This window comes from Myotis myotis, unplaced genomic scaffold (assembly GCF_014108235.1).
Source record: "Myotis myotis isolate mMyoMyo1 unplaced genomic scaffold, mMyoMyo1.p scaffold_m19_p_18, whole genome shotgun sequence".
NCBI lineage: Eukaryota > Metazoa > Chordata > Mammalia > Chiroptera > Vespertilionidae > Myotis > Myotis myotis.
The window spans coordinates 24,685,211-24,692,660 of record NW_023416322.1 but is presented as its reverse complement, the minus strand read 5'-3'; the positions used below and the strand labels follow the sequence as shown (position 1 = coordinate 24,692,660).

Below are 7,450 nucleotides of genomic sequence, written 5' to 3'. Positions count from 1 at the left end.
TTCAACTGGCCTTTCGTTTTTTTTCTTTCATGGATGCCATGTTCTTTGGAAGCTTGTTTAGACCAAGTTAATGGCCTTTTAGGCTTCCTCCAAGTGAACAGATCACTTTTTGAATATGGATTATATGGGGGGGCCGGGAGGGGGCAGATCAGGATTTAAGAGACGCTTAGGTGGGGAATGGCCAAAAATAAGGTTGGGAACCAGTCCTAGAGGTTTTAGTAAAGGATAAACAGATCATATTGATACGATTCAGTCAACTGTGAGGCCATGGAGAGAAGGACCAGCCTTACCAACCCTCAAATGCTGGCAGCTTGTTGCTATGCTGGCTTCTTAGCCTTGACCTTTCAATGCCTGGGGTAAACCTGAGTCTCAGCTTTCTCATCTGTACAGCACAGTACACCACTTCCTCTAGCTTTTTGTCTGGAATAAACATAATTTACCATTTAAGCCCCGAGATGTTAAGGAGCTTGAGAATTCCTTTAATAAGATTTCCTGAAAAGCTGTGATAAGTTTTTAAGAACAAAGCATTGGTTTTGAATTATGGAACCCAGCCTTTCAGCCTGAATTTAACTACATGAGACGTTTTTTTTTGTGTGTGTGTGGGGGGGGGGGGGGCAGCGTATGCAGTGAAACATACTCAAATTCCCCCATGGTTGGCTGTGATGGGGTTGAGGTCAGGGTCAATGTGATCTTTTCCTCAAATTACAAGATATCCATTAGGAAATGGGTGTAACTTTTTCAGGGGCCCAAATCAATGATATTGGAAGTATGAAACTGGGAACCAGGGATTTATACTAGTTACCAGTGCTGTAATAGCACCTCCCCATGATGTGACAGGTTAGTTACAGGTTTCTGGAATGAGGGCACACGATAGTCCAACTTCCCACTGGTGTTCACCAAAGGTCACATTTTTTAAACCAACCTAGTCCCACTTTTGGATACAGGGTTTGTCTCCCCAACTTTCCCTTCGAGTACACCACTGGGACTTTCAAACCAAGACTAGTCTTTCCTGCCTATAGTCTTTCTAGTGGGGTTTTGGCCCTTTCCCACACCGGGAGATCCTTCAGTGCCTTCTGTTCACTACAAATATGTTGCTGTATATTGACTGTTACCCTTGTGGCCTGTTAACTTGATTCTCTATCTGTAAAAATGAAGACAATTCCTAATCTGCTGTCATCAAAAGGATGAAAACAGAATATAGTAATCGTTCAAGTTATTTTTCTCATATACTTGAGACTCAATGCTTCATTAAGCATTCTGTGGGCAATCTTAATCAGCATACAGTTAATTGTTCAAAAAAGCCGTTTCTTTCATCACCCAAGCTTATTGACTAATGGCTGTAGTTCATATACTTCAAATTCACTGCTTCAATTAACCAACCACTCTGTGGCAATCTTCCCCCAGCCAGTGGACCTAACTGCAGCCACCCAGGCCATGGACCTTCTTCATGCTGGATTTTGCTTTAGCTCAGACTTATTCCCCATTTCAAGATCAGGGTATTTTATCAGCCTTTTGGCACTCAAGTCACTAAAACTTCTCAAAGACTTCACCTGATCACTCTTCATTCAATTAATATAACCACCTACTGATAAAAGCTTGGGAAATACTGCAATACAACAGACCAAATTCCTCTCATGGAATAACATCTTATTAGGTGAAAACATGCACAAGTGCATAATTTAAGAGGTAGTGCTGGTGTGGACGGTCCATTTTCAGGATGTCTCAGGGCCATGTGGCAGGACATTTGAGTAGGGACCAGGAACGGAAATGAATATTTAAATTTTCCTGCAGAACAAGCATTAAGTCTAAAGCAGCAGTTCTCAACCTGTAGGTCGCAACCCCTTTGGGGGTCAAATGACCCTTTTACAGGGGTCACCTAAGACCATTGGAAAACATATAATTACATATTGTTTTTGTGATTTATCACTATGCTTTAATTATGTTCCAATTTGTAACAATGAAATCGGGGGTCCCCACAACATGAGGAACTGTATTAAAGGGTCACGGCATTAGGAAGGTTGAGAACCACTGGTCCAAAGGAACTTCAAAGTAGGGGTCTAAATGCAGCTAGCGCTAACAACTTGAAATATTTCCTCATACCCTGAAGTGTTAGAACTCGCCTATTCGGAGAAAATGTGAAATCACAGCTCAAAAGCGAGCTGGACTTTGATTGGCAGGTATTGACTAGGATTTTCAAAGCTGCAAGAAGCCAGTTAATGGTTTCTTAGAGAAATTCACTGGCAACCCATTGGATAACTAATATTCTCACTTGACCTAATGTATGCCTCCAACATTGTATTTGCAAAATTAATTATCTTCTAAAGATAAAGGACATTGCTATAACCACAGTGCCAACCTCAAAATTTTTCAACATCCCCCCTTGTTCTTTCTAGGCTCTTTCCTGTTGGGGGATTCATCCCAGAGACAGCCAGTCAGGGGGACTCACATCTATTTTAGCCAGAGACCAAGCACCAAGGTGTTTACAGCCAGTGGAGGTTTCTAGCTTCAGCACTCTCTACATTAAGATCACCTGCTTTTCTTTGCAATTTTATCTGTGTAAGCTCATGTTTCAATGGCTCGCTTGCCCATTTTGGGCAATAAGGGGAACACTGAAGAAGGTCTATAGTTTATTTCTCAGCATAAACTGCACTTTCAAAGACGAAGACATCCTATGAATCTATGAAGTACACATGAAAAGGTGAGTTGGCAGTATGCTGCCATGGGGTCTTACTCACAAAAATGTCCTATTTTCCTTCATCCCATTAAGATGAAATAAGCAGACTTGATCAGATGGTTTATAAAAATTTATTAAAATTCAAAGTTGATCTTCTATCCCATGAGTATCCATCCAGCTGCCTGCAATAAAATAGCCACTTTTAGTCAATTTCCATACTTCAATTCTAATGGTATTTGAAGTACAGTATACAGAATATCAGATCTTCTTTCATCATCAAGTAATCAGTGAGAGAGTTCAAGTTAGGTTGAGATCATCATGTATTCTGGGATAAAACCACAGCACTGATATTTACAAGACTTACCTCTCAAAGGTCAGCCAGTTGCCATGACCGCTATCATAAATGCCTGAAAGCAAAGAATGCACATTAATCATGGTAAAAAGAACTTGTGTGATGTTTGTCAGTAACGTAACCTCAGAATAAAAATGGAACGGTTTTATGAGTGATATCATCCTATTTCATTTGGCAGAATCACTACATCACTGGTTACATTCTAACTTATCATATATAACAAGTATCATATATTACCTGGAAATCTCCAGGGTTTCAGGTCTGCCTGTTTAAAGATTGAAAAAAAAGGACATTTATTAGAAATATACCCTACCAACATTTTTAACTTCTGGAAAAATAACATTTAGGGCAGTGAGCACCTTCTGTATAGCTCAATGGTGAATGTTCCACCACGAATGAACCCTAAGGTAAACCATGGACTTTGGGTGGCAATTATGTATGTGTACTTGTGTTAAGTCCGTAAGTTTAACAAAAAGCTAATTCTGGTGGCTGGATGTTGATCATGAGGTGTGCAATTACAAGGTATATGGGAACTGTACTTCAGTTCTGCTGTGAATCTCAGTACAAAATTAAATTTAATGAATTAAAATATGACAGCTAAATAATTCAGGTATCATCTACAGATTTATATGCCATAAAAATTTGTTCACCAAGTGTTATTAACCTGCACTTCTCCAAATGTGTTATTCATCCTCCATTACTGCATAGAATGTTTGGTGTAGCACGTTCCCAGAATGTTTTGTGGGAACATGGCCAATTCCCTTTTTGAGGTTATGATTGTTGTAGCCAGATACATCAGATAGGAGCGAAAGACAATATTGCTCATCACTATTAGTCTGCTGAACTATGTTATCATCATTGTATCGGCTTTAAACCACTAAAAATAGAAAGAAACCAAAATGGAAACTACCATACATACCTCTGCTAAAACTCTTTATTCCTGGACTTGAAGCCAACCCAACTTCTCACACCTGCAGAAGTATTTTCAAATTTAGTAACAGGCAATAATAGGAAAATTTATAAAATGTTCCAGGTACTGTTTCAGTTATAAAATAAAATCTTCATTCTTTTTCAGAGAGATTCCCATCTGTTTTTTTTTTTAAATCATCACTAACAGCACCTTTCTTAGTAACTAGTTGAGATTAATAAAATGCATACCTTTATTTTAAATGTCTCCAAAACCTGCATCTGAAAAAAAGTATTTATTTAGACTATATTTCCCAAATCAATGTCTTTGCACACCAGAAAACACTGTCAGCAATCACTAAGACAAGCGTATTTTAGCAATATAAATCTGTACCAGAACCCAAAATCTGTTCTCATGTCTTACCCCAAGCATGCCATCCATGGATAAAAATGTGTATCCAACAGCTAGAAGGGAAATAGAACATTTTTATTAATTTTAAATATCATTAAATTCTTTGCTTATTGTTATATGTCACAGGGTTCTTCAGTGTTAGATTTGTCTACATGCTAATTTCAGGTCAGACATTTGATCAACATCATTACAAAAACCCCGTTCAAAGCATGCGCAACATGCACTCAACTAATCAAACACACAACATAAGCATTAGGAGCTTGGTAGTTATGCAGTGCATTTTACCACATTCTCAGTTTTGAGTCAATTAGAATGTTTTTTACAATTAATACTTACAAGAAGAAAATCAAGCCAGTCCAGACATGTCAACAGTCTAAGTCCACCTAAGAAAAAAAAGAGTGGTTTTCCAACAGCCGAAGATGAATTTTCTCCTTACCAATCTAAAAAATGCCTGAAATCAGATAGAGCTAATTAAGACCTTCACATTCAGTCAGTATTTGCTTATCATCACACAGGCTTTTACGCATCCAGACATCTTAGGAATGGTGACAGGACAGGGACCGGCTATTTAATGCGTTCACACCTTTCAAGCACTTCCTGATGAGTGCTTCCTGTGCATTAGAAGGAAACCCTCAGAAGCCACTGGTGGCATTGTCGTCCTTGTCCAGTTACCAATGTGAAGTTATAATTATAATTTTACTTACCATTCCAACTTCCAGTTAGTCCTTTTTAGTGTCTACACAAAAGGAAAAGCAAATTAGTAGTGGCACTTTGCTTATGCTATAACCAGCAAACGTTTTATAGCAGATACATCAGACAAGTGGTACATCTCTTCAGAATTCAATCTGCTGAACTATGCAAGCATCACAGTATCCGTTTCTTTAGGTGTCCCCCAACATTAAATATTAGTGCAGGCGTTCACGTTTGAAAACGGGAGGAAAGCCCTGAGGATCAGCACCAATTTGGCAATGTGTGATCCCTTACAAAAGTCATGGGTAAATAAAGATCGATATATAAAAACGTTCTCACCTGTCCGCCCATGGCAAGAGAGTGATGCTTGCACCTTAAGACCTGAGAAGGAAGAGTTTCAGGTCAACTTTGGTGCAATCTTTATTTTCTCTAAATCACCGTTTTGTGTGCCTCAGTTAGGATAATGGTGGTAATACTTCTCGTCATTCTCACAGTCGAGAGTAGCAAATAAAATGTCATCATTGTAGCACATGGGGTGTACCTTTAACCTAACTTTCCTGCCTGAAAAAGCTCTCGGTTCACTTACCCCAGCAGCGGTTCTCATTCCTTTGGCACAGAACTAGAAAACAGACAAAGAAATCCCAATGAAGCATACTACACAGCCACGTTAAACATTCATGTCACGAATACTGAAGCCTCAGAATAGGATTTGTCAGAAATTCTTTCTGTCCACTACTCTTAAACCATCACAGGCTTAACAAAAAAAGACCACATCTAGGCAAATTTCATCCTTCCCACCGTATTTACCCGGTTCTTACCTGTCCATCAGATGCCACGTTGCACTCGTGCCGAGCATCATTCCTAGGGAAAATATTAGTTTTTGTTCATTTTGTTCTAAATTATGCAAGTGGTTTACATCACCCACAATTTCAGTGCACTAGACATATTATAACGAGAGCACTATACAGTTAAATTTAAGAACCACTGACGGCAATAATGCTGCAATGCGGAATGCAGCCCTTCAGAGAACCACGTGGGCTACCCCAACACCCGCCTCCCTGGAGGAAGTGGCTCAGGCCGAGGTTATTTACGGTGACTCGGCATGCGCCGCCATCAGAGCTGTTGGCATTCATCAACAGTCTCAGATGTCCCTACCAACATAAGCTTCATCAGAGGCAGGGCACGCGAGCCGAGGTATTTCCACAGTTGAGCCCTACAACCGAGTGTTGAGTTTACGTCGTGCCCGCACCCAACACGCAATCCTCTACAATCCTCATCCTGTGGTTCCTGCAAAGCCTTGCAACTAGCCCATAAAAATCAGCGCGTTTAGGGCGACTTTAGTTGCCATGACCTGGAGGCCTTGAGCCAAGAACCTACTTAGCATGCGCGAAGAACATAGACACGTACCAGTTGGTGACTTCCATCCTCGAAAGACCGAGATGGCGTCCAGGCGCCTGTATATAAGGATTTCGTCCCATGACGTCATGACGCACTTTCCCCGCCTGCGTCGGCTCTAGCTCCTCCCCCACTCCTCCCTTAGTCTCCTCCTCCAGCCACACCTTCGTCCCGGCCTCTCTGCCCGCCCTTGGCCCCACCCCCTCGACTTGTGGGCGGGGTCACGATGGCCAGCGTGACGCTAAGCTCCCACCCTCCTAACCGACTGAGGAGGAAGACAGGAGCGGGGAGGGGGCGCGGGGACGGAAAGCGCTGGGGGAGGGGGAAAGGGGACGGTGGAAGGGTGAGTGATTTCCTTCCGGCTCGTCGCCCGCGCCAGGGGAGGGGGCGGGGGTTTTCACTTCCGGGACGGTGTTCCGGCCCATTCCTGCCCATTTCCACCCCCGGAGGTAGGTGCTGCTCCTTGACTGGGCCGGGGCCCGCACGCCCGTCCCGCTGCCCTGCCCTGGGGCCGCCCCGCCCGATCTCTCCCGCCTGCCTGCTCCTGGGGCGCTCAGCCACTTCCCTCCACTCCCACCCTAAGGCACCCGAGACCTGCCACCCCCTTGGCCCCGGGCCGGGCTGGGCTGCCGGACCCGCCCCCTCGCCGAGTCCCTCCCTCAGGACCCCGGGATGGGCGGCCCCCTCCCCCACCCGCCACACCCAGACACACACACCCACCTCTGAGCAGCTCCCCGCCCGCCCACACCTACCGCCTGGACCGGGTCCCGGGGCGCCGCCCCCTTCCCGCTCTGTAACCCGCACCTGATGGCCCGCTCCCAGGCCGCGCGCCCGGCTCCCCCCGCTGCCCCTGCTCTCCGGTGACATTGCGCGGCTCAGTCAGTGCCCCGCTCCCCGCGCTTCCCCACCCCGACGGAAGCCACTCAAGGACCGGAGTGGCCCACCGGACGGCGTCCCCGATTCTCCTCTTACAGCTCCCACTCCTCCAGCGCCGACGGTAGTGCAAGACCTTGCTGCAGGG

The 7,450-nt window shown here is 44.1% G+C and overlaps 1 long non-coding RNA gene and 10 other non-coding genes across 11 annotated transcripts; all 11 read right to left on the bottom strand.

Annotated features, from left to right (window-relative positions):
* Positions 1 to 2,786: 2,786 nt before the first annotated feature.
* Positions 2,787 to 4,728, bottom strand: LOC118673028. The gene is made up of 7 exons (XR_004973280.1): positions 4,681 to 4,728; positions 4,357 to 4,397; positions 4,185 to 4,214; positions 3,946 to 3,997; positions 3,264 to 3,291; positions 3,039 to 3,081; positions 2,787 to 2,856 (listed from the first exon to the last, which is right to left on the bottom strand). It is a non-coding gene; the product is annotated as an uncharacterized LOC118673028 (long non-coding RNA).
* LOC118673806 lies at positions 2,926 to 3,002 on the bottom strand. The gene has a single exon (XR_004973481.1). It is a non-coding gene; the product is annotated as a small nucleolar RNA SNORD81 (small nucleolar RNA).
* On the bottom strand, positions 3,146 to 3,223 carry LOC118673811. The gene has a single exon (XR_004973486.1). It is a non-coding gene; the product is annotated as a small nucleolar RNA SNORD47 (small nucleolar RNA).
* Positions 3,814 to 3,893, bottom strand: LOC118673815. The gene has a single exon (XR_004973489.1). It is a non-coding gene; the product is annotated as a small nucleolar RNA snR60/Z15/Z230/Z193/J17 (small nucleolar RNA).
* LOC118673807 lies at positions 4,061 to 4,145 on the bottom strand. Its single transcript, XR_004973482.1, has one exon. It is a non-coding gene; the product is annotated as a small nucleolar RNA SNORD79 (small nucleolar RNA).
* On the bottom strand, positions 4,473 to 4,537 carry LOC118673838. The gene has a single exon (XR_004973504.1). It is a non-coding gene; the product is annotated as a small nucleolar RNA SNORD78 (small nucleolar RNA).
* A 71-nt stretch (positions 4,729 to 4,799) lies between the features above and the next one.
* LOC118673814 lies at positions 4,800 to 4,860 on the bottom strand. Its single transcript, XR_004973488.1, has one exon. It is a non-coding gene; the product is annotated as a small nucleolar RNA SNORD44 (small nucleolar RNA).
* A 289-nt stretch (positions 4,861 to 5,149) lies between these two features.
* LOC118673836 lies at positions 5,150 to 5,217 on the bottom strand. Its single transcript, XR_004973502.1, has one exon. It is a non-coding gene; the product is annotated as a small nucleolar RNA SNORD77 (small nucleolar RNA).
* Positions 5,218 to 5,481: 264 nt separating this feature from the next.
* Positions 5,482 to 5,563, bottom strand: LOC118673805. The gene has a single exon (XR_004973480.1). It is a non-coding gene; the product is annotated as a small nucleolar RNA SNORD24 (small nucleolar RNA).
* Positions 5,564 to 5,727: 164 nt separating this feature from the next.
* LOC118673841 lies at positions 5,728 to 5,789 on the bottom strand. Its single transcript, XR_004973507.1, has one exon. It is a non-coding gene; the product is annotated as a small nucleolar RNA SNORD75 (small nucleolar RNA).
* Positions 5,790 to 6,138: 349 nt separating this feature from the next.
* Positions 6,139 to 6,218, bottom strand: LOC118673813. The gene has a single exon (XR_004973487.1). It is a non-coding gene; the product is annotated as a small nucleolar RNA SNORD74 (small nucleolar RNA).
* Positions 6,219 to 7,450: the final 1,232 nt, after the last annotated feature.